Below are 27,429 nucleotides of genomic sequence, written 5' to 3'. Positions count from 1 at the left end.
ATGTAACAAACTAATTTCATGTTTGGATAGATTTTAAACATTTTACATAAATACAGATATTACGAGAGCCAATTTTTAAAAGCTGTTGCACATTTTAGTTAAACTATTGAATTAACTAGTGGCTAGTATACCAGGTAGGAGCTGGTTCTTCTGAGAAAATAATTATTTTGACAATTTTCTATGACAAAAAGGCAGTGACAAACTGTAATAGGGACTGGGTGCTAAGTGAGCTCAAAGTCATAAACACTCTACTCCTTAGAGCCCTCGAAGTGGGGCACTAAAGAGTTGAAGATGTACTTTTCAGAAATGGTCTAGAAATTGTTAATCATCACAGAACAGACTCAATGTATACAATAAACAAAAAGCAGAAAAATAATCAAGAAGAGCTAGATTATTGGGGCACCTGGGTGGCTCAGTGGTTGAGCATCCATCTTTGGCTCAGGTTGTGATCCTAGGGTCCTGGGATCGAGTCCCTCATCAGGGTCCCCACGGGGAGCCTGCTTCTCCCTCTGCCTATGTCTCTGCCTGTGTCTCTCATGAATAAATAAATAAAATCTTAAAAAAAAGAAGAGCTAGATTATTGATCATTTTACAATAATAATTTTATTCCAATTTTTTAAAGAGGGGAAATCAGCTTTACAGAAAATGATACACTAAGTGTCAACCTTGAGATCAGCTTACTCTTTAAGAAGTTGTACCTTTTTTCTAATGAACAGAAACGTTCTTTACTTTGGCAAAAAGATGACCCTTTCCCTACCACACACGCACACACACACACACGTAAAATTAAAGGTCCTTGGTTCCTGTGCCGTTGTGAATAGCTTCAAAAAATTTAAATGTTTGAGAGTTAAACAATCAGGTTGAATTTGTAGCATAGCTGTAAATATATTACTGCCATAATTTAACATAACCACCAAAACATAAAAATAATTATGGCTGGACACCCTGAAGTTTTCTTCTCAGAATACAGTTAAACCCACCAACAAGCAGACTAGCTTGACTCTGCTCTTGTTCAATTTAAGTTTTGTATAATAATTTCACTCATGTCACTAGAAGATGAACAAGGGAAATGTTTCTCCCATTTGGCAAGCCAATTATGTTACTATCCTTTATCCATAAATGGACAAATCTAAAACTTGCCTTAGCATCAATCATTAGCAGACCTTAAAATGACTTCCATCACATAATCCAATCCCCGACTATCACATCCTTCAACGTCTGACAATTTTAAAATTCATTGCCTCCTGCTTAAGGTCCTATAGATTGTGACATCTCCGATATAAGAATTTCACATCTCTTTCACAAAAGCTACTTACCCTTGTGTATCTTCCCCTAACATCGAATTATATACCTTTTTTTTTTTTTTTTTTAATAATCACTCCATAGTAAACCTGTTTCTCTAACAGAACATTGGGGTTAAAAAGGACTTTAGATGCCATCTGTTTGTATGTGACAGATGAATCTCCATAATTCTTCTAAGTGCTTGTCTGATTTCTATTTGAGTATCATCAGTGATAGGAAAATAGCTCTTGAAAACACCATGCCACTCACAAAGAGTCTAATTATTAGGAAATCCATTCTTAAGTTTTTATTACACAATCCATAACACAAAAACACATACTACGTTATGTCAGTTACTATTGTTTTACTTAAGATAGGTTTATCTTCTCTACCAGATTTTAATGAGTCATTTTATATTATGTTTTTAAATTTTAAGATTACTGTAAGGCCATTGTCAATCATTTAAAATCGACAGACAAGAGGTGCCTGGCTGGCTAAGTAGGTAGAGCATGCAACTCTTGATCTTGCGGTTGGGAATCTGAATCCCACCCTGGGTGTAGAGATTACTTAAAATAAAATCTACAGACAAGTTGTAAATAACAAAAGTGATTCTAAAATCTAGTAGTCAGGACACCTGGGTGGCTCAGCCATTGAGCGTCTGCCTTTCAACTCAGGGCGTGTTCTCGGGGCCGGGATCAAGTCCCACATTGGGTTCCTTGCAGGAAGCCTGCTTCTCCCTCTACCTATGTCTCTGCTTCTCTCTGTGTCTCTCATGAATAAATAAATAAATCTTTCAAAAATTAGTAAGTAAAAATCAATAAAATCTAGTAGTTACTGGTATTTGGCATTAATTCCCTCTAGCATTTTTTCTGTGTATTATATATAAAATGTAACTTAGTACAGTGTAAACAACATGTATGCATATTTCATTCCATTGTGAGCATTTTTCTATATTTTTTTGGAAAAATTCTTTAATATTTGTATAACACATAATCTCATGACTAAGCCATAATTCATGTAGCCATCTCCCTACAGAACATATCTGTAGTTTCCTGTTTCTCTCCATTCCACTGGAGCATCTGATGTGATGTGATAAATCATTCAGTGGATCACTAGGTAACTTACTACTGGTAGATTTCTAAAATTCAGACTGTGGGATCAAAAGACACGAACATTTTTAGTGCTAATGATACATGTACCAGGTGTGTTCTCATATTTGCTTGCTTTACTCCCCTTTCAAAGAGTTTCTGCTTCACGGGACCATCTGAGTTGGCAGATAAGTCAAATGACCTCTGTGTTCCATGGCCACATCTGATGTGATGACCAATGCTTCACCATCAGAATCTCTCTCCAAGGCATCAGTAGTTGTACTCTGTTTCTGCTGGGCACTGGGACTAGAAAGTGGTGTGAATGAGATTTGACGTGGCCTTGTTTTCCACCATCCACACGGAAAGACAGAAAAGGCCCATCTGAGGGAGAGAGAGTGTAACTGTCTTAGCTCCAGGCTCCTGTGAGGCCTGGATGAGTGCACTGTCCTTGGCTCCAGAATGTAACTTTTTCCCTTAAGTTATAGGGTATTCTTTCCCTTTACAACAAAATATTCTCTAATTAAGATAATACATATTACTGAATTGCTTTCCAAAAAATTATATAAATTTTCACTGACCTCCAAAGCAAGCAAGGGTGCCAGTCTAAAATATACCCATTCAGAAAATTTTTGCCAGTGTAATAAAGGAATATTTATTTTGTATATTTCATTGATAGCTAGTTATATAAAACTTTATTCTCATGTATGAGTAATTTATGTTTCTTCCTTTTTGAAATAACTTTTCATGTTCTTTGACAATTACTAACTACCTACGGGCTTCTTAAAGACAGTAAAACTCATTAATTCTCTCTTCAAATAACTTTTCATGTTCTTTGACAATTACTAACTACCTATGGGATTCTTAAAGACAATAAAACTCATTAATTCTCTCTTCATCTCTTTGTAATCTTACTTTTCTATTCCCTTAGCTACTGCAGTTTCCCAGGTTTGGGGGGAGTTTTTTTTTTTTTTTTTGCTTTTTGCCTATGTTAATACAATAGTTTTCTAATGAAAGAACATTGAGCATAAAAGCTGAGAATGAATATAGAATTGAAATCAGAATGAATGGAGGTTTTTTTTTTTTTTTAAAGATTTTATTTATTTATTCATGATAGTCACAGAGAGAGGGAGAGAGAGAGAGAGGCAGAGACACAGGCAGAGGGAGAAGCAGGCTCCATGCAGGGAGCCCGACGTGGGATTCGATCCTGGGTCTCCAGGATCGTGCCCCGGGCCAAAGGCAGGCACTAAACCGCTGCGCCACCCAGGGATCCCTGAACGGAGGTTTTAATCCCGGTTTACCATTTAATTATTAGTAAATTTGAAAATAGTATATATCTCATAGCAAGTTATATTTGTTCAATGAGGATAAATTCCACTCATCTCAACTACTTGTTAAACATTAAATGAGATGATAAATACACTTTGAATTGTTTGACAGAGAAAACACTAAAAGTTGGTAACTAATGCAATAACAGTGATTGTACTATAAGTGCATTTAAACTTGCTTGAACTCATGTGCTTTGCAGGTATAGAAAACAGCTGTACACGAACGAGCAGCACCAACACAGATGCTATAGCTTGAGTTGTATTTAGGCAACTTGACCTCAATGCTCATGTGCCCTGTTCATAGGCATGAGATAGAGATCAAAACCTGCTGTTCCCCCATATTTCATGCAGAATGACCCTTAAATGCAAGCAAAGTAATTATTTCATCCCATGCCCGAAGTAAAGCAGTGGCAATCTCTCTTCCAACCCTGGGAACAAAAACAAACAACAAAAAAACAAAAAGGTCACACACACTAGGTTAAACTCAATGAGAGTTGATCTCCAAAGCAATGCCTTCCTAAGGAAATTCTTAAGGATTTGTTGTTGTTGTTGTTCTATGCAAATTTTACTTATGTGCTAATAAGTATCTAAATAATAATAAGAATCTAAATATCAAGAGTAAGGTAGAACAACTGTATTGTGGTGGTGGTGGTGATAAGAGAAGAAAAATTCTGCCTGCTGTGGATGAAGATGATGGTGAAGAAGAAGAAGATAAAGATGCAAAAGAAGAATTTGGATATTATTCGTTCCAGTGGTTCCATCATTTAAGCAGCCAGCTACCTTTCTAGACTACAGAACTGAAGATCTATTCTCAGAATATTTAAAACTATTCAAAAGTTCCTCATTCTTTACAGGATACAGTAAAAACTTCTATGCAAGCTAAGATCTCCACTCTCAAATCCCAACCGTACCAGCACTGAAGTTCTGCACTCAGCTCCTGGCACTTGCCAGGCCTCTCATGCCTCCCTGCTTTTGCTGCCTCAGCCTAGAATTCCCAGCTTACTTCACCTGTATGGTCACAATTACCTACTCCTTTGTCCCCTGCACCTCCTCAAATCACCGAGCACACTGAATGCACACTGATTTGTTAACAGATTGTTAACTGGGCATGTCTAATCATGTTCTTCAACCAGAATCTGGCAAAGGCAGATGAACACGCAAAAAGTGTTCTGGAGATGATGGATAGGTTTATGGCATAGATTGTGGTGATGATTTCACAAGTGTATACTTATCTCCAAACCTCATCAGGTCGTATATGTTAAATATGTATGGTTTTCTGTGTGTCAATCATACCTCAATATAGTTTTTAAAACAACAAAATTGTTTGTTGAATAAATGAATGTGAGAGATGAATGAATGAATGCGAGGGGTGGGAATGATGGGAGAAATCAAAGAAAAATTTACCCTATAGAGAGAAAGATAATAGTACTTCCAGGCTTTCACTGCCAAACAGTGAAACAGAGGAAATATTTCACTATTTATGAGATTATCACTGATGCCCCCAAGATACCAACATCTCTAGCACTAAATAGGCTTTTGAATACTACCTCCTTTGATATCTATAATAACCCAATAAGTTCCAACAAATGGGGAAACAGGTTCAGAGAGGTTAAGTAATTTGGCTAGAGACTTCCAGGTAGCCAGTATGAGAGATGGAATTAAATCTAGACTGCTTGTGCTGTAAACTACTGTGCTGACTGCCTTCCCATGCTGGCCCATTAAACTCTGGCTTTGAAAAAGAGCATATATTCAGTAATATGGATACTGAAGATGGCATGATCCTAATAGGCTTTCCTCGATTTCCTTCTGAGTGAAGTGGGGATAACACCATCGCCCCACCCTGCTAACTCCACTGGATCACGCTGGCTTCTTATCACTTGTGTCTCAGCTTTATGAAACCACTCCAGATAAGAGTTTCCTGATTAACCAGTCTGAAGTTTGTTGCCCTACAATTCCTCAACACATCATGGTTTTTTTTCTTCACATACTTGCCACTATTTGAAATTAACACTGTTCATTGGTGTATTATCTGTCTTCCCCTTCTACTATATACTCTTCACTGAAGTCCTTGCCCCTTGTGTTCTGTGGCCCCTCTTCCACAATACTGCCCAGCAGAGAGTAAATGCTCAATAAATATTTGATAAGTGAATGCAAGGTTAACACTGATGACAGTAACGTACCAAAAGAAGGTCTCAATAAGCAGGAGGGTGGCATGGTGGGAAGCTGAGAAAAGGGAGGCCAGGTTGTATATCCCCACCAATGTTCAAAGAGGATGCATTAGCCCACATCAGAAATATACTAGCCAGATGACAAATGTGCCGTCAAGTGGAACTATATTTGTCCTTCAGCTGTCCTTCCCCATGGTTCCACCCCACCTGCTCTGAGGTCTACAATCACCAAGAAACATTCTGCTCTGGGCTCTACAATCACCAAGAAACATTCTGATCATCATTTTACTTCTGCAAGGAAGAAAATATGAAAACTAAAAAAACACAAACATCTAGTTGGCTTGAAAATTAAAATTCTCATTTAAATGCCTACAATTCTGGGGCACCTGAGTGGCTCAGTCAGTTAAGCATCTGCTTCTTGGTTTCCGCTCTGGTCATGATCTCCAGGTAGTAAGATCAAGCCCAGTGATTCTCTCCCTCTGCCCCTCCCCCATGTGCTTTCTGTCTCTAAAATAATAAATAAATCTTTTCTAAAAATGCCTAAACTTTTTAAAAAAAAACTGTTTATCACCTTGGTTATTGAGGAACCATCTTTCAAAGCTGCTCCTCCTCTAGGCATACCGAAAATCACATCTGTGGGACTTTCGGGTGACACTCCGATGTTCTGCTCCTCATAAGGCTAACAATGTAGGAAGTCAGTTGACTTTACCTTGTATCTTTGCATTCATTACAGAATATTCAAAATTAGCTGTTTCTGCAACTCAAATTTTGTGACCTTGGATATGCTGCTTAATCTTTATGGGTCTCAGATTCTTCTCTGTAAAATGAGAGCTGTAAAACAAGATTATCCTGACAGATCTTCAAAATAGGTGACAATATGTGAAAATTATGTGAAAATAAACATCTAGCCAAACATAATAGAGATATAAAAAATCCAATAGGGGCACCTGCCTTTGACTCAGGGCGTGATCCTGGGGTCCCGGGATTGAGTCCCATATCAGGCTCCCCTCAGGGAGCCTGCTTCTCCCTCTGCCTATGTCTCTGCCTCTCTCTGTATCTCTCGTGAATAAATAAATCTTAAAAAAAAAAATCCAGTAGATTCCATCTATTTGCCTTATGAAAACACACCTTGTCTCATGATTTTATTAATCTGAATTCAGGACCACAAAATTGGTAAGGGAAAAAAAAAAAGAAGGAAAGAAAAAAAGAAAAAGAACTCAGGATTTAAGCAGAGAAGGAGGAAGCAAAGGAAGGAAGGAAAGAAAACAACTCCTTACAGGGAAGTCAGCAACTGAACACATTTGTTACAAAAGAACAATTAGCCTCAGAGTGGGGGTTATTTGTAAAATATGGAACTTTTCTAAAAGTAAGGTATTGCTAGACACCCTCACCACAACTCCATCAAGCCACTCCTACACCTGAAGTGGTGGCAACTGAATGAGAAGATGTGCATGTTACACAAAACTATTCCAAGAACGTGCTGTTGCTTCCATAGACCCGTTCATTGCCAATTCATACAAAGTTTGCCTTATTATTCTACAGAAGCATAGAAGCAGTTACAAACATAGAAGAGGAAGCATCTTAGAAGAAATAGCCGCTGATAATCAAAACTATGGCATACTCATACAGGGAAACATCCTGCCAAATGCACATTTGAGCCCTAGCTTTTGGGTGAACTTGCATCATTCTCCTACACACTTTAAAGGCTTCCCATCCTGTAGTTCTATATTTAACACAAATAGAAAATTTTACTGGTGCATAAAATCAATTCATTCTAAGCATTTCTTGAAACCACAGCAATATGGAATTGTTGGATGGGGAAAAGAAGGCAACTTTTAGCATATCTATTTTTAAATGTCATGTAACATGCAAACAACTTCAACACCAAGGACATGCGAATACAGCATCAGCAACAATAGCATCCGCAGTTTCTTCTCCACATCCCTAGTGTTCCATCATCCCTGACAGCTCAAGGGCCAAATGGGCCACACAGCCCAAAAGAATAAACCACAAAAATGGATTTAAAATCTGTACTCTAAAAGCAAAGAGACAGACTTAGTTTAGAAGTTAGAAAGAGGGACGTCGGGGATCCCTGGGTGGCTCAGTGGTTTGGTGCCTGCCTTTGGCCCAGGGCGCGATCCTGGAGTCCCAGGATCGAGTCTCACATCAGGCTCCCAGCGTGGAGCCTTCTTCTCCCTCTGCCTGTGTCTCTGCCTCTCTCTCTTTCTCTCTCTCATAAATAAATAAATCTTAAAAAAAAAAAAAAAAAAGAAAGAAAGAAAGAAAGAGAGATGTCTGGGTGGCTCAGCGGTTGAACATCTGTCTTCAGCTCAGGGCATGATCCTGGGTACAAAGATTGAGTCCCGCATTGGGCTCCCTGTGAAGAGCCTGCTTCTCCCTCTACGTCTCTCATGAATACATAAATAAATAAAAAGTTAGAAAGAATGTGGCAATAAAATATAGGAAGAAAAAACCTAAGTATTTAAGTGCTACTTATTAGCTCTGCACCTTACCTGTCTGAATGTAAGTCAAGTCAGGCAGTAGCCCAGCATCATGTGTGAAAGGAAGCAACAGGAAGACTTGCCTTCCCTGAACTAGTAGTGAACTGATTTTGTTGTCTACTCAGACTGTTACGGGTTTGAATCAGTACAAGCAATTTATTCAGTTTCCAATTCATCATCTACATAATACTTTTATAAGAAATAACTCTGAATAAGGGTTGACATTATAAACTTGCCATTTAGTAAAATCTTTAGCTGTACTTAAGGACTGAAAAATACTGTGCCATCAGTTTGAAAAGTTGGAAGAAGCCTGAGAAATCATAGAAATCTAGGCATCCTTCAGGTAAAGACGGTGAGAACCAAAAAGTAATGCTTTGCAGCAGACCCAAGAACAGAGTACAGTCTGAACTCGTTACAAGATCATGGACATGATGGAGAGTCTCACTCCTGACAATGTTTGTGAATGGTAGCAAATGCCTGACCACCTGCAATAAGAACCACCAGGTCCAAAAACCACATGCCCTCAGGTGAACTCACGTTCTCAGACCATGCACTCCTGTCCCTCAGGTACGCTGGCAGGGATCTCAAGTGCTTCAAGAGTACGCCAGCTTTTCAGTCCTCTAATTTCTGAAAGAGCAGCCCTTAGCTTCTGGTCAGTGGTTGACAGAAGAGGTTTTTCACCACATTCGAACAATGCTCGTGGCTTTACTATTTATTACTCCGAAAACTGAGTCAGGGGTGATATTAATAAATATGCTTACAAGTGAAAATGAATGACCAAGTGTTTGTCCATATCCACAAAATGCTGAGAAATTCTAACATGAATACCTACTCTAAAGAAAACACTATCTTCTAACTTTAATTTAGTAACAATAAAAATAGTAAAGTTCACAAACACTAGAGAACTTGAGAAGTATACAGCTATATGCAGCCTTCCTCAACTGCTGAAGTAGCCACACCCCAGGCACATGGATGCTCACACATTTCACACTCATTTACTCAAAGGCTTGTTCAGGTTAAGATACAAGGTAACTAAAGCAACATGAACACTCTAAATAGAGATACTCTTAAATTATTTCTTTTCCTCCCCAAAGTTACATTGCTTGTGTTTTTATAGGTGAAAATTTCATCCCAATAATACAAGATTGTCCTAGATTTTTTTTACAGATGCTAAGGAAAATTTCAAGCAGACAGACATCTATTATTATTGAAAAAGATGCTTTTTGGAGCCAGTATGTTTCTTCATAGTAAAAACACTTCAAATAATAATGATGCATTTAGGCCAGTAAATGTAAAAGCAGGTAAGAATTTTAAAGTAAACTACAATTAATACCAAGAACCCACAACTAGCAGTCAGGCCCAAAATCCTGTTCTTGAAGTAGACCATAAGTCCTTGACCAACACAAGGTTATCTAATTTTATACTATCATTAAAAAAAAAAAAAAAAAAAAGAAAAGAAAATTGAGCCAGGTACGGCCTATTAGCAATGACCTTTTCTAGCTCTCCAGGAAGCCAATGACCTACTGACATGAATGTCTAAGATGACAGCAAAACAGCACAATTAGGACTCAAGCTGCATAAGCAAAGCTTTTCTTTGCAACCCTTCCTATATCAAATAAAAATGGCAGACCTAGCCAGACTCACAGAGCCCTGGTACTATGGTCTAAATGATAGAAAAACACAAAAGGAGTATCTAGGGTATAGACAGCACTCTTTTTGTTTTTCACTTTTATATTTTAGGGCACTGTTTTGGGGAAGGGGATACAATGCTGCTTTACAAAGGACATAGTAGTCCCTTGTTTGAGCTACCAACCTCTTAGCCACACAGAAAAATGTCAGTCATCCATTTGTTAGCACCAAAATCTCCTTCGACTGCTTACAATATGCACCACACATTTTAAGGGGCTGTTGAACCAGAAAAACAAAGGAAGCCCTTGAAAAAGAAACCGGTCTCCCTAGCTCTGCCCCTGCCCTTATCACCGTGCCTGCATGCCTGCCGTTAGAGCCCCGTCACATTGTTTCCACATGCTCAGGGCCCTTGAAACTTGTGCAAAAGCATTGCAAAATAAAACTGTATAAGCATCGCATTTCAAAACATGAGCTGGTAATGGTAGGTCAGCCGTGTGGGCTAGAATAATTATTAATTAAATCATAACCTACAAATGTCCCTGACCTGAGACATTTCCTTATTGGACGAACAGGCATGAGAACACGTTGTGGCCATGGGCGTATTTCAAAGACTATCGGTATAACTCACTCTTAGAAACCATTAAAAATGATTGTCTCTTTGCCACTTTCAGAGGTCATAACAATTTCACAGGCACAAAAAAATTAAAATAATTAAAAAACAATTCTTTTATTTTTCTACCAACATGTAATTGTACAGGCATAACTGAGCTGCTTAAATTCAATACAACAGAAGTGTGTAATGTTGGAGATTTGTTCCAGAAGAGCTTATAGCTCCCTTTCCTTGGACCACATGGAGATAGTGCCCCACACCAAATGTAGTACAAACTGGGTACACAGTACTAGGGTTACTTACCTTATAGAGGCTGAATGTTTTCCTCTTGATTAGAAGTCACAAATGGTTTAAGCAAAACTCCCTTCATTTGTTCTTCCAGCGAGCCAAATCTAGCTTCCCATTAACCCAGTCCATTGCAGATAATTTCACACAGCACACGCTTCCCAGTTCCCAGCCCAGCAAGGATAATCACATTCCAGCGGGGAGTGAACAGATGGTGGATTCCATGGTAACCAGCCCTCCTAAGGCGATTGGTAGAAGTGTGTGACTACAGCTTATTGGGTAACAATCACTGTCTTTGTGCTCCAGCCTTGCAAATCCTAAAGGAAGCAACATATAGCCACTCACATGCGCAAGGGCTTGCCTAGCAGGTGTTTGGCTATTTAAACAAGGCAATGCAAGCCAATTAAAAGCTTTTCAGCGAATCTACCATTGGTGGTTCAAAGTCCTTACATTTCAGATAGTGTCCACTGCTCATTCAGGAAGAAAGGTCACAAGAGGCTTAACTTGACAAATGGAAAATAAAACTTGAAAGTTAACTTGAAAATTCAAAATAAAGCATCCTAGAAATCTAAGCTGCACTAGCAAATCATTTTCTGATTTGCAATCCGCATAAGAAGTGAACCTGGCTTTGTATTTAAAAAGATTCTTTTTGACAAATAGAACGTTTAAATTTGCAAAACTGCTTTAGTTTGAAATTAAGTTTTCAAAACCAACCATTTTATAAATGAGTATATAATCATTTAAAAATAACATATACATTCATTTTTACTGTGTTTATGGATTTTGAGGCTAGGGGAGGGATACTGAATTTAAATTTTTCATTAGAGCCCTACTCAATTATGGGATTGAAATCTCTGTTACATACTCTCTATAGGTTTGTTTCTGCAATCATGAAACTTAAATGCTGATTCAGCAGGAAAACAGCTTTCCCTCAACCCATGTTGCTCAAGGAATCAGAGTAAGTCCTTGAAGAAGCAAAAAGGCTGAAAACCAAATACTATTTTACACCATAACCAACTATTAGAAGTAATGCACAAATCTAAAACAGATAAACTCCAGACACTCCAAAAATCCATCAGAAATAAATTTTTAAAAGAGCAAAGAAATAATTAGGATAAGCCTAAGGTGAAAACAAAGCAAAACTTGTAAGCTAAGACTAGAAGCAGGTATTAATTGCCTCCACAGTTACCTCTTATCTTAAATTTAAGAGTTCTTTTCCTGGCAAGAACATAAATGAGACAAGTATTGAAAGGAAAAAGACAAAAATAATTTGCAGATGATATGATTCTCTCTGGGAAAAAAAAAATCAGGGATATCAATTAGGATATTATTTGTAGTACCAGAAGCTCAGTGAGATGGCCAAAGATATCAGTATAATTCCTTTATAAGGGCAAAAACTATCAGAATACCAATGAAAGAGGAATTACTAACAAGGGCAATGAAAAGTATACAATTCCTGGGAATAGTATCAGGAACTGTGTGTGAACTATTTGGGGGAAAAAAAATGAACTCTTATCAGAAGGGTTAAAGGAAAATGAAATGAAGACATGTAATATGTTACTGAATACAAAGATCTATTTTAAAGATGCCAAGTCTTCCATAATTATCATATAGTTAGTAGTAAAATTTCCAACATACCTTAGAAAATAAACTTAACAAAGTGACTCTGAAGTTTATTTGGATTTTTAAAAGGTGAAAATACCAAAGAAAATTCTATATGAGAGGAGTAACAATGGGTAAAAAAACTATACCAAGTTTGGGGCAGCCTGGGTGACTCAGCAGTTTGGCACTGCCTTCAGTCCAGGGCGTGTTTCTGGAGACCTGGGATCGAGTCCCATGTCGGGCTCCCTGCATGGGGCCTGCTTCTCCCTCTGCCTGTGTCTCTGCCTCTCTATGTCTCTCATGAATAAATAAATAAAATCTTCAAAAAAAAAAAAAAAACTATACCAAGTTTGTAAAACATGCTATATATATAATATACTGATACCTCCTTTATCCAGAAAAACCTCTTTCTCATTGAATTCCAAATTCCTACATCTAATTATCTATTGAACATCTCTGCCTGGGTGTTAAATATCTCAAACATAAGCCCCCAAAACTCAACTTCGGATTTTCTCCCCAAACCTGCTCCCCCTGCATCATTCCTTGTTTTTGGAAATGGCAACTCCATTGTTGGCAATCATTCAATCTAATGCCCAAGAGACCACCTCCAAGCCTTCTCCGACACCTTCACAACCAACCTGACAGCTCCTGTCATGAGCTATTTCTTCCAATCTGGCCACTTCTTACCACTTGGTCTCCTTAATAACTTCCTAATTAAACTCTGCTTCCATCTTATCCCCTACAGGCTATAAAACCTAAATGGCTAATGCCAATTCTCTTCTCAAAACTGACGTTCCCATTGCACTAATTCTGTGTGATGGCTTAAAAAGCTCTTAATAACCTGGGTCCCATCCCATTAACTCACTTAACTCCTTTTCTACAAACCTCTCCTGCCTTCTCCAAGCTCTCTAGGCAGTCTGACACTTTGTCCTCTTCTCTGTACTTTCTCAGTAACGGGGACTGTGATGGTGTTTACCACAGGCCAGTTATCTCCCCTCTGATCCCCACCAGACTGTGAACCCCCTCAAGGCCAGGGACTACAACTCTGGACCCTGTGCTCCCAATGCCAAGCAAAGGTCCTTGTGTATAGTGAGCACTTAACTAAATTTGCAATGAGTAACCACTTGCTGCAGAATTCTTTATTCTAGTGCAAGTTTAGAGACAACCTAAGAATCTAGTAATAGATGAATGAGGGATGCCTGGGTGGCTCAACAGTTGGGCACCTTCCTTTGGCCGGGGTGTGATCCTGGAGTCCCAGGATTGAGTCCCACATAGGGCTCCCTGCATGGAGCCTGCCTCTCTCTCTCTCTCTCTCTCTCTCTCTCTCTCTCTCTGTGTATGTGTGTCTCTCATGAACAAATAAATAAAATCTTTAAAAAAAATAATAGATGAATGATTACATAAGAATGTGTGCAACTTGATAGAATATCATGCAATTATTAAAAATATGGTCACAAAAATGATGTGGCATAAGGAAAATGTTGATGGTATATTAATAACAACATACTATTTACTGAGCCCTTAGTATGTGCCAGGCATTGTAATAAACACTTCACAAATATTTTACTTAAACTTCACAGGGACTATAAAGTAGATGTTACCATCCTCATTTTTTTAGGTGTGCAAACAGAGATTTAGAAATTTAGCTCTGTGTCTCACTGTAAGATTTGAACCTCATTTGGGTCTAAGTCATTATTGCTATGCTAGCTCCTGGAACTAAAAAAAAAAAAAAGAGAAGAAAAAAAGTAAGGGGGAAGTAAAGGGCAAAGTAAAGGGGAAAAAAATTATTGCTATACTAGCTCCTGGAAGTAAAGGGGAAAGTACATACATACCTGAATACTCACTATGAACAACTACATAAAAAAGAAAAGATTCTTAGGCATACCTACCTCCAAATCATAAAGCAGTTATGAGGAAGAAATATTGATGCTATTTTCCGTTCCTCTGTTTTCTGAAATTCCTAATGTCAAAATGATTATTTTCTAAAAATAATATTCCTACTACACATATTTTTCAATGTTCACTCTACTATGTTCTTGGATCTACTAAGTAGCAAGACACAATAAAAAAAAATCTAAAAAGAACATGACTCACAATTTCTAGAGAATTGATTCTATAGGAACAAGTGAGAAAGAAAATACAATGGCAGATCCAAGAAAGGCACGTAAACAATAGTGTCCTCTTCAGCGCCCCGGTCACCTCTAGGCATTCTGACATTGTCCACAATGACAGCACCTCCAGCTGACTGCCCAGAATCTGATAACAGGGCCTCCAAATGTAAGCTGTAGGGCACGTGACAAAGAGCCAACAATCCCCAGAAAGGTTCTCAAGGTGAAAAAGCATTGGAAGCAGAGAGGCCCGGTCGTTTATCTTCTCCATATCCTGGGTGGGCAGCAACACCACGTAGAATCTGCTCTAGGAGCCAGCGTGCGGCTAAGTGATCAAATAACCTTGCGAGGACTGTTCAACCTCCTTTCGCTACTGAACGTACCTGGCTTCATTCAACCCTTATTTGGCCTTTCTCTTTTTCTTAGTATGATGTTTTATTCCCAAACTCTTTCGAATTATGGCACCCTTAGCCTGTCATGGGACTCCAGGCCAACAGAAACCCCTAAAAGGATCATTTATTTAGTGGTTAGGTATAAACATCTTAATAACTACTTCTAAGCCAGGAACTTAGCGCCATTTGAAAATGTCCTACAAAACAGTTACCAAAAAAATTTAATTTTTCTAAGATTTTATTTGAGAAAGAGAGAGACTGTGCACGCCCATGGGGAGAGAAGCAGAAGCAGAAGAGGGACAAGCAGACTCCACACTGAACGTGGATCCTGACTGGGGCTTGATCCCAAGACTACTACTGAGGGAAACCAAGAGTTAGATGCTCAAATGACTAAGTCTCCCAGGTACCCTGAAAAATTAATATTCTTATTCCACTCTTATAATGACAACTACTACTTACTAATGGCACGTGGGTGCTTGTTGGGTTTTAGGCCCTGCAAAACCTCTTACGCCACAGATCATAATAGACCCTGCCACCTTCATTCCTGCTTCACATTGATTTTTACAAGGTACTTGCTTGCGATCACAAGAATGCCAAAACCCCAGCCCTGTAAAACTGTGACATCATCGAAAGAAATACAGTTCAATCTAATACTCAGACAGAACCGCCTAGTGCTAACAGTTCGTACAGTGTTTGACAGATGTCACTGCGTTTCTCTTGAAATTTTAAAATACCCTGCAGGGAGCAGGTGAGCTGTAGTTATGCCCCAGAGCACCTAGGCATAGGCACATCTTTTGGCATGATGTTTTTAAGCTCTTAGATTTTTTTTTTTTAATTTTGTTTTTACTTATTCATGAGAGACACAGAGAGAGAGGCAGAGACACAGGCAGAGAGAGAAGCAGGCTCCATGTAGGGAGCCCGATGCGGGACTCGATCCCGGGACTCCAGGATTACACCCTGAGCCAAAGGCAGGAGCTCAACTGCTAAGCCACCCAGGCATCCCTAAGCTCTTAGATTTTGTAGTGCCCGATGACAGAAAGACTCCCTCCCTAATTAGAAATTCAGAAGCCTGGACTTTCTGATTAGCTACTGGTATGACATGGGCAGGCCATTTTGGCCTCTCCATCCTGTGTGCTTCAGCCACAAAATGAGGGAGCTAAGTTAGATCATCTCTGAAGTTCCCTTCCATTCTAAAACAGTAAGAATGAATGTTAGAGGAAGGAAGGTTCTTCCTCATTTTTACTGGCTTCAGAGGAAAAGGAGAAAGGGCTAGGGCAGCCAGGAAAATTATTTATTTTCCAGAAGGAAACCCATACTAAAATTTAGGTGTGCTATGATAAAAGGTTTAAATGTGAGACGGCAAATACATCCCATGTAGGATATACTTTAAGTGATCTTGTCACCAGCACCGCTCCTTCTGTGCTCTTTCTACTCTTGGAAAAACTCCTGGACAATTGGTTTGTATGAAGTGACTGGATATTGTCAGGGTGGAGTCTGACAATGAAACAGATTCAAATCATCTATCCTGAATAGAGATTAAATTTATAATGTCCATCTAACAAGCACCAGATTAAACAACACTGCTAATCAGGCACAGATACCAAAACACAAAACACATTGTAAAAAGGTGGTATTTTCTCAGATTTTTGTAGTGTGTTACCGAGAATTTTGTATTCTTACTTAACATTCTATAAGGTGTTTAATTTGATTTTTCTTTGTAATTAGTTTTAAAAGTATGATTTAGAACAAAAAATGTATCTGCAGGGTAAAAAGTACTTTACAAGCAAAAGAAAGCAGTGAAGTAAGTGGAAATTTTTTGCCCAGTTTTCAAGGGGTTAAAATGATACAGTAACAAGTCTAGCCTGATTTGATGGAAGCAATTAAAAAAAATTTTTTAAGGATTTATTTATTTGAGAGAGATTAAATTGAGAGAGGGAGGGAGGGAGGGAAGAAGGGGAGGGAGAGGGAGAAGCAGATTCCCCGCTGAGCAGGGAGTCTGACATGGGGCTCCGATCCCAGGACCCTGAGATCACAGCCTGAGCTAAAGCCAGATAACTGTCAGAGCCACCCAGGTGCCCCGGAAGCAATTTTTTTTTTTTTAATTGCCCATCATTCCTCCATTGTGGTTAGCATTTCAGACTACTTTCTGGGAACCTGCCCAGGTACCATATTATAAAGAAAACAATGTTAAGGAGGCAAAGTCTATGTCGGGGGTGGGGGTGGGTGGGGTCTCATATAATAGCCATTTTTCATGAAAGACCAACCATCAAGTAGACTCAGGTCTAACAATCCCTCAGTGATTTTTTTTTTTTTAAGTAGGCTCCACACCCAACCTGGGGCTTGAACTGACAACCCTGAGATCTAGAGTTACATGCTCTACCGACTGAGCCAGCCAAGCACCTCCCAGGGGTATTTTAATTAAAGTCAGAAGAATAATGTCATAGTCCAATGAGAATAATGGGATCCAATTTTTCACATCATTAGATTATTTGTTGCTGTCTTCCTTAGGGTAATATTCCCTCTCCTTCCAAATCCTTAACATTAACTCTAAAACAAAGGTGGGAGGAAATTATACAAGCATCTGTGTCCTAGCCTGTTGCTCTCCACATTCTTCATTTGTACTCACATTTTTAAGAGAAGTTACTCATTTGGACCTAAATGTTTTAAATTCTTATTTCTTTAAAAAAATTCCAGGGGTGCCTGGTTGCTCAGTGGGTTACGCATCTGCCTTTGGCTCAGGTCATGATCATAGAGTCCTGGTATAGAGCCCTCTCCCGCTCTCCCTGCCTGCCACTCTCCCTGCTTGTGCTCTTTCTCTGTCAAATAAATAAATCTTTAAAAAAAGTTTTAAAAAAAGGAAAATTCCAAAAATATATGAAAGTTGAAGACTCTTTACAAGGAATACATATATATATATAACTTAATAAACATCTCTGCTAATGTATTAATTACATTAATTAGTTAGTAAATATATTTAAGTTAAATGTATAAGAGAGTGCAACAAGTAGAAAACAGGGTAAGAACAAAGAATGTCATGTAAACATGATGCTGGGCTTCTGCAATTTGCTAAGTCTCAACCTAAACTCTATAAACAAGAAAAAGGAGACAATGGGTCCTCTGGAGGAGGCTTTAGTATCTTTAAGAAGCAAAGACTTTTACCTCTGGTGCAGGGGTGGGGGCAGGTAAGGTGCTAACAAGATAAAACAGTGACAGAGGTATGGGACTAGGTAAGCAGCAAAGATAATACACACAATGTCATTCCATAAAAATTATTAAAATATCAACATTATGAACATATTTTTTATTTTAAGAGGCTGAGATTAGGCCAGAGTGAAAATGACAACCCAGGTTTTGTGCTCATAAAACTCAATGCTCAACAGTTAATCCTTATAGCTCAAAAAATAAATATCCTGGGATCCCTGGGTGGCGCAGCGGTTTGGCGCCTGCCTTTGGCCCAGGGCGCGATCCTGGAGACCCGGGATCGAATCCCACATCGGGCTCCTGGTGCATGGAGCCTGCTTCTCCCTCTGCCTGTGTCTCTGCCTCCCTCTCTCTCTCTCTCTCTCTCTCTGTGACTATCGTAAATAAATAATAATAAAAAAAAAATAAAAAAAAATAAAAAAAATAAATATCCTGAAGGACCAATGCATGTAAACCACTAATACTTTAGATCAAATTTATAAAAACTGTTGAATTTAAGTGGTAATGGGTTTCCTTTGTTAAGAAAGAAAAATAACAATCAACTGAACCCTTACTGTTAAAACCTGGGAATTTATTTACGGCCTCTCATCTGGTCTTATATAAAATCAATTCTCTCAACCTAACTTTATCTTTTTACCCTAGGTCCAAACCCCAGATAGAGGAAAGTATTGAAGAGAGTAGCCAGGCTTTGTGAGCAAGAACTTTTAAGACTAGGACTGAGGTATACTCAGTTGTGAACATTTGAAGGTGTATGTTTGTTCTGTATGTGGCAGGAGGGTGTGTGTATGGGGGGGGGCACTGTATATGAGGATGCACACGTGGGCAAGAATGGTGTGTGGCAAGAGGGACATAATGGTGTATTCTGAAAAGCTTCTTCATCTGCACTGTAAATTGTATCTAAATGCCCTGGGTTCTTTTCTGAGGTAACCAGAGAATAACCGGTTGAAGAGAGGGGCAAATCATGGTTAGTGAATGCTGTGAATATAGACTACTAAACTCTGGGCAGGATGGGATATACTGATAAAATTTCTTGCCCCCAAAATGTATTAGTGGGGTGACTTCTGAGCTACAACCTGAGCTTTGTGACTTGCATCTAAGAAACAGGCGTAATATTTGGTACCTTCCTCTCAAGAAGATCAAGATCACATAGGTGAACTCTCTTTGAATACCTGGAAAACTATACAGCTGTAAGAAGTCTCAAACATGTTTAAAAGTGTGGTGAAGGGCCACACACATGCACAAACAACTGTTTACTTTGTGAGCCAAGAATAGCAAAGGATGACTTCCTGTCATGGAAAATAAATAAATAAATAAAAAATAAAACACTGAAGTTTCCTTTAAGGTAAAAAAACAAAACCCCTCTTTGCTCCATTCATATTCTTGTCAAGCTCTCTAATCTTGTTCCCTCCTTTCTCATTCATACTTCTCCCAAGGTGGGAACTATATGATCACTGCCTCCACCTCCTCAGCTCACCTGTCTGACCAACACGCACCTGACACTGCTCCCATAGACTAGCAGGGACAGGGACATTCCAGTTGCCAAACCCACAGTTCACTGCAGTTCCTGTATCCCTGGATTTCCCCGGGGGGCCTCTGACTCTGCTGACCTTGTGCTCCTTTGACATTCCTTCCTCTTGTGCCGCCTCCCAATCAACTCTCCTGGTTCTCTAAGACTTTCTCCAGCCACTCCTTCTCTATCTTCTCCCTCCTCGGTCACGTGTAAGTAATCAGGTAAGATCAATAAATGTTCAATGACTAAACATTCACAAAACACATCACGAGTAAATGTTTAGATATTACACAGCAATTCATTGGCAAAATATGTAGTTATCAGTTCAAACATGGAACTCCACTGACAGATTAGAAGCTTTTTTTTTTTTTTTTTTTTTTAGATTAGAAGCTTTTAATCTCTAGCTGTAAGAGAACAAGGAAAATGATATTGTACTGAGCATATAGCTGGAGGTGGGTCAAAGTAAAGATCTTCCCAGCCCTCATAAGCTAGTCTGGGGAACAGTTGTAGAGGAATTTAAACACTTCCCTACCAAGCTCTGGTGCCAAACCTCACCCCTGTTTCAGGTCTTCGGCACTTGCAGTTCCCTCTGCCTAGAACATTTCTACAGATTTTTCTCTTGCTTCAATATATACTTAAAAAGTCTGCACTTAGGTGCCACTTCTTCAGGTGACTCTTAGCTTCCTCACAACCCCATCTTTTTTGACTTTCCTCCTATCCTAGCACTTTGGTCTTTGTTATTTAATGGCACTTATCACTGCCCAACATTAAATGTTGTTCTTTCCACTTATTTTCTGGCTCCCACCCTAGAAGGTGGGCTCCATGAATAAGGGAGCTTTGTCTTGTTTACTAAGGAATCCCCAATGTCTGGCCCAAAGTAGGTGCTCATTAAATCTGTTGAAAGAACTAATAAAAAGAAAAAAATGGTAGGGAATGAATGAAGACAATGTAAACACGGGCTACACCACTGTAACCTCCGCGGGAAGTGACCATGGAGCCAGGTCACCGACACATCTGAGCGAATGCGAGTGGAAGTGACAAGTTTCTGAAGCAAGTCAAGCAGCAAGTATGTTCGCAAGTCTTGAACAAGCAGGCAGGAAGCCTGTGTCTAGGACTAATGAACTTGACTCATCAGGACACCACACTTTCTCTATGACAAGAGTGTAGGGCTCAAAGGGAAGAAGCTTGGTAGCCCAGGAGATAATATGGGATCCTACAGAGGTCACAAATATTCTAGATGCTTTCTGAGGGAAAGGCAAAAAAGAGATATCTGCCTTAGCAAAACTGTAAATCAAGTGAAATGTTTTTTAACTTTCCTTTGGCACTTTCCTATTTCTTTGCTCTCCTACAGGGTGGCTGGACAGTGCCTGGCGACTTTGATACCAGATCTCCATTCTCTCTGGCTAGGACCCAGACTTTACCTCACGACCTAAACCTGGCAGCCTTCTAAACCCTAACACCATTCCAGTGTTACCACACTATGGGGTTTTCCTCTTGAAAACAGTAGAGGCAGCCAACGTGGGAGTCTAAAACAGTTGGTTAGTTCATAGGCATCCAGTTATATTCTCTTCATAGGTCTCCACCTTCACTGCCTTGTCACTGGAGAGCAGGGCTACCTGTGCTTAGGGCAGCAGCAGTTTTATGCTTGCATTTTAACAAACTTTATGAACTAGTAATGAATGTCTGTTCCAAAAGTATTAATAAATAAAAAGATTATAAGAGAAATAAGCAAAAGGCAATTAAGCGGCTTACTCCTACTACCGGGGGATAACCACTGATTAAGATCTTGGGAGTATTTGTTCCAAACTCTTGCCTACACATTCATATACCTATATAGACGTATACATCACAAATGCCTTATTTTTACATAAACAGTGTATTATATACCCTGCTTTATCTTTACTTACTACACAGCAATTTCAGATATATACTATGTTAACCTACTTATAAGTATATTGCAATAGGAAGTACAACTATTTTTTAAAGTAGGCTCATACCCAATATGAGGCTTGAACTCAAGACCTTGAGATCAAAAGGCACACGCTCAGGGTGCCTGGGTAGCTCAGTTTGTTAAACTTCTGCCTTCAGCTCAGATCATGATCCCTGGGTCCTAGGATGGGGCCCTGCGTCATCCGGCTCCCTGCTCAATGGAGAGAGTCTGCTTCTCCCTTTCCTTTTCCCTCTCTCTGCCCATGCACGTGCGCTCTCTCTCTCTTTCTCTCTCTCTGTCAAATAAATAAATAAATAAAATCTTTTTCAAAAAAGTGTTGCCTGCTTTATGACTGAGCCAGGCAACCCCTCCTCCCCTGAAGTACAGCTACTCACTCTGAGAAAATCTCTTAGTTAACTTTTGCAAATGTTTCTACTAAACAATAAAAATATCTTAATGACTAAAAAGCACACGTTTTTACAAAGAAATTATAGAAATAAAGGAAAATTAAAATCACCTATAAAGCAATAATGTAGATATAATCATGATCAATATTTTGATGCATTTTCTTTAAAATTTTTGCATAATATATATCAGGATTGGGATTTTTCTAAACATTGAGCTCTTTAAGAAATTTTATGAACTAATTTCAAAAGAATAGTTTGCTTCATTTTTTTCTCAATTATGTCAATGTTGATGGGGTTTAAAAGGTGACTTTATGGGGCACTTGAGTGGTTCAGTTGGTTAAGCCTCTAACTCTTGATTTGCACTCAGGTCATGATCGCAGGGTTGTGGGACTGAGCCCCCAATTGGGCTCTGTGCTCAGTGCGGAGTCTGCCAGAGATTCTCTCTCCTCCCTACCCCTCTTGTGCCCTCTCTCAAATAAATAAATAAAATCTTTAAAAAAGAGGTGACTTTGATATGTAATTAAGCTATTTAACATATTACAGTGGTTGGTTCTGCTAAGGAACATCATTTCTGTGACAGTCCAATAAATATCAGTACAGTCATTTCAAGTTTCTTTAAATAAGCAAAACTTTCCACCGAAGAAGAGTTGTCACCTGACTCAAAGGAGACTTATTTTCAGCTGATATACCATTTTCTCCTGCAGGTTAAGCTAGTTTATTGTGCAGAGTTGCTATCTGACTTTTTAATAAGGTTTCTAATAGCCTCCTAAATGCTGTTCGCTTTGGAGGATTTTTCAAATGTTAGCTGAATAATGCCCTATGCGAGGCAAAACTCATGAATTTTAAGCAGCAATTGGAGTGTTACAATTTGATCCTTTCTTTAAAAATGGGCAACACAGGATCCCTGGGTGGCTCAGCGGTTTAGTGCCTGCCTTCAGCCCAGGGTATGATCCGAGAGACCCAGGATCGAGTCCCACGTGGGGCTCCCTGCATGGAGCCTGCTTCTCCCTCTGCCTGTGTCTCTGCCTCTCTTTCTGTGTGTATCTCTCATGAATAAATAAATAAAATTTTAAAAAAATGGGCAACACAGGGGCACCTGGGTGGCTCAGTAGGTTAAGCCTCCAGCTCTTAATCTCTGCTCAGGTCATGATCTCAGGGTCATGAGATGGAGCCCCACATGAGGCTCCTCATTGATTCTCTCTCCCCATCTGTTCCTCTCCCTCATTCTCCAAATAAGTAAATAAAGTCTTTTTAAAAAATGACTAACACAGTGTTAACAGAACTGTAATGCCAGGAAACACACACACATTGTCCTTGCACCTCCCCCCCTCCCCTGTCACATTCCTAATTGCCATTGCTAGGAAGAGGATCAATGTTACTTTTGGTTTAACTCATAAGACTGCAAGATTTATGGTTTATGTTAAAGCACCATGTCAGGGAGCAATATAAGCCTACACTTATACCCCCCATGATTTATATATTTAGCCAAGGAGGCCTAATTGCATATAGTTTCGCAAAAACGAGAAATTAAAGTGCTCTCATTTCAGTAGGGTGTATACATTTTCTGAAATGAACGAGAAGATCAAAAATTCCTTACCAAAGAAAGAAGGTAAAAAATTGTTAGGTTTCTCAAGGGAAGAAACTTCTCTACTTGGTACCATGTTATACAATCAATACTATTTAACAAATATTTACCAAGAATGTTATGTCACATGCAAATAACAAAGAGCTTTGGAAGTTATTCCTTGCCCTCATAGATCTCACAGCCTAACACGGTGGTTCTTGTGTCCAGCAGAATCATGGCATTCTTTGGTAGAAAATTTTCAATTGCCCATTCAATTTCCTTAGTAGATTGTAGGACTACTCAAATTTCTATTTCTTCAAAATTTGTTTCCTTAGCTTGTCTTTGCTTTAAAAAAAAAAAAAAAAGTATCTTCTAATTTCCGTTTTTTAAAAAAGATTTTATTCATTTATTCATGAGAGACAGAGAGAGAGAGAGAGAATGAGAGACAGAGAAACAGGCAGAGGGAGAAGCAGGCTCCACGCAAGGAGCTTGATCCCGGGACTCCAGGATCACGCCCTGGGCTGAAGGCAGGTGCCAAACCACTGAGCTACCCAGGGATCCCCTCTAATTTCCATTTTTTAAAAAAAGATCTATCTATTTTAGAGAGAGACTGAGAGCAAAAGGGGGGGGGGAGGGAGCGGAGAGAAAGAGAATCTCAAGCAAACTACTTGCTGAGGAAAGAGCCCAATACAGGGCTCAATCCCAGGACCTTGAGATCATAACCTGAATAGAAATCAAGAGTTGCTCAACTGACTGAGCCACCCAGGTGCCCCCCTGACCCCTGCCAGTTTGTCTTCAGAGAAATTTGTCTATTACATCTAAGTTGTTCATAATAACCACTCATTATCATTTTAATATTTGTAAGAATCCTGATATTAGAAGTTTTTCATTCTTGATCAGTCTCAACAGGCATTTATCAATCTTATATTTCAAGTAAACATTTTCTCTATTGTCTGTTCTCTATTGCATATTTTTCACTTCTATGTCTATTATGCCTTTCCTTCTATTTACCTTCAGTTTAATTTCATTTTCTAATTATTCAAATAGAAGCTCAGATCACTGATTCTAAAACTTCTATTATGCCTTTCCTTCTATTTACCTTCAGTTTAATTTCATTTTCTTTTTTTTTAATTTCATTTTCTAATTATTCAAATAGAAGCTCAGATCACTGATTCTAAAACTTCTTTTCTAATATGAGCATAGGGATCCCTGGGTGGCGCAGTGGTTTGGCGCCTGCCTTTGGCCCAGGGCACGATCCTGGAGACCCGGGATCGAGTCCCACGTCGGGCTCCCGGTGCATGGAGCCTGCTTCTCCCTCTGCCTGTGTCTCTGCCTCTCTCTCTCTCTCTCTGTATGACTATCAAAAAAAAAAAAATCTAATATGAGCATATAAAGCTGCATATATTTTTCCAGTTTTATAGTTTTTTATGGCAGAAAAGTATCCCAATCCCAATTATTCCATCATGGCCAGAACCAAAAGTCTTTAATGGAATGCTTGAAGTGCTTACTTAAAAATCAAATTAAAAAGCAATGAAACAAAACAAATGAGGGAGGAAAAGTTCCCCATTATGCTGAACATGTAGGTTTATTGAGCACATATGGAACCCATTAGAGAGTACAGCTAAAGAATTGAGTCTTCAATGAATGATTCCTTTGATACTTGCTTTTGATTCAGTGAAAACTATCATCCAAATCTCCATTATTTTCAGTGTAAAGAAATTTATGGGAAAAGTGGAGCTATGAAGACTTTGCCTCGAAAATACATATACTGCTCCCACCCAGCAATGCAAAGCCACTTCCTTTTCCTTTCCCTGCAGTAATGTATACCCCAGTGGCTGCCATTCCATTAATAAAAACCTTTCCATGACTGTTAAATTCTACTATTTCCTACAATGTGTATAGACCACTATATTAGGTGAGATATGATGAAATAGAAAACATGGTCCATACACGAGGCAATTTAAGGAAAACAACGAAAAGAATTTGAGATGGTTTGGATTCTGGAAATGTCAGAATTCTCAGTTAAAACTGTACAACAAAAATGCCACTGAGATACAGTGGGCAAAGAACAATGTTTTCAGTAAATGGTACTAAATCCATATGAGATCCATGTGGCACTAAAAATAAATCTTGACCCCTATTACACATCTTTTACAAAATCCCAATTTTAGATTAATTATAGACCTAAGGGTAAAAAAATTATAAATAATAAGTTTCTAGAAATACTATATGAAAACATCTTTACCACCTTGAGATAGGCAAGTTTTTAAAAAAGAACACAGAGACCTAACTTTAAAGGATTACACTGAAATTGGACATTGTTCATGAAAGGATACCACTAAATATAAAAAGAAAGCATTACAGGAAAAACAAATCATTACTTCAAAGAACTAGTATCCAGAATACATAAAAAACTGAGACAAAAAAGACAACCTGATTTTTTTTAATGGGCAAAAGTCTTGATTGGGAACTTTACAAAAGAAGATTCCCAGTAAGCACATAAAAATCATTACTCATCAGATATGTAAATTAAAATCACAAAGTAACACCGCTAGACACCTGCCACATAGCTAAAATTTTTTAAAACTAGCAGAAAGTATTGGCAAGGAAATGAAATAACTAGAATTTTCACACACTACACCTAAAAGAAAACTTTTAGGCTAATACCTACTAAAGCTGAACAAATGCATACCCTATGGCCTAATAATTCCACCAAAGACATGTACAAAATGTCCATAGCACCTTTCAGCAATAATGGCCAATGTCCATCAATGGCAACATGGAAATAAATTACTATTCACAATGAACAAAATCACTGCTACAGTGCATAATGGATTGGCCACAAGCTTTGGAAATGAATGATCTTGGACATGAGTTTCAGTTCTGCTATTTACCATCTAATACTAAATATATAGATATGAGTATATAACCCCAAAAATCTGCTTTCTCCATCTGAAAAATAGGGTCATGTCACCTCTCTTACAAGATTATTCTAAGGACAAGAAGTAATATGCATATAACACAAAGCACTATGTCTAATAGGTGCTCAGTAAACAGTAAGACTAGGATTTAGGAGCTGGAACTTCTATCACTCAGGATCAATACCAGTCTTTTTTTATACATAAACTCTCTGTGAAGATAATGTTCCACCTGACCTAACAAAGCAATCTGTAGCATTTCTAAGTTGCCAGTTCAGTCATCGGTGAAACTATACAGGAACCAGGTCATGGCATTTTATTACTCAGCTACTTTACGAACCCATATGCAATTGCAGCTGTCAGCTCTAATGCCAGAGGATCAAATGAGTTGGAAAGATCAAACAAATAGGCAGGAGAAATGCCAACAAGTGCATAAACTGGTCAGGAGTCTAACTGGTTCAGTTACAAAGTTGATCCTTAAAACACTATGCATACTCTGAAGAGAAGCATATTCAGGTTAGGATGCCTGAAAAACAAAAGAATGAAAATAGGGACAAACATCTCTTAGTCCTACCATGGTTTTTGGCCTAATTCTGAGCCTCCTTTAGTCTTAAAAATAAATCTATTCATACCTGTCATTGAAGAATAAAACAATAAATCTCACTTTGACTTTTTTATAATTTTTTATTTATTATTTTTTTTTAAATTATTTTTTAAAGATTATATTTATTTATTCATGAGAGACACAGAGAAAGAGACAGAGATACAGGCAGAGGGAGAAGCAGGCTCCCCGTAGGGAGCCTAATGCAGGACTGGATCTCAGGACTCCAGGATCACGACCTAAGCCAAAGACAGATGCTCAACCACTGAGCCACCCAGGCGTCCCTTACTTTGGCTTCTTTTTAATGTA

General features: G+C 38.7%; 1 protein-coding gene across 3 annotated transcripts in view; it reads right to left on the bottom strand.

Annotated features, from left to right (window-relative positions):
- FGD4 (FYVE, RhoGEF and PH domain containing 4) overlaps positions 1-27,429 on the bottom strand; it is a 222,444-nt gene that overhangs the window by 109,870 nt on the left and 85,145 nt on the right. Inside the window, exon 1 of one of the 3 annotated variants that reach the window (XM_041735525.1) lies at positions 10,906-11,201. The exons of the other annotated variants lie outside the window; for them this stretch is intronic. The gene's annotated coding sequence lies outside the window, so the exon portion shown is untranslated. Of the gene's footprint in view, positions 1-10,905; positions 11,202-27,429 lie in introns of those variants that run through there. 3 annotated transcript variants of the gene reach the window in all.

Source organism: Vulpes lagopus, chromosome 21, assembly GCF_018345385.1.
Source record: "Vulpes lagopus strain Blue_001 chromosome 21, ASM1834538v1, whole genome shotgun sequence".
Taxonomy (NCBI): Eukaryota; Metazoa; Chordata; class Mammalia; order Carnivora; family Canidae; genus Vulpes; species Vulpes lagopus.
This window is presented reverse-complemented; position numbering and strand designations above follow the sequence as displayed.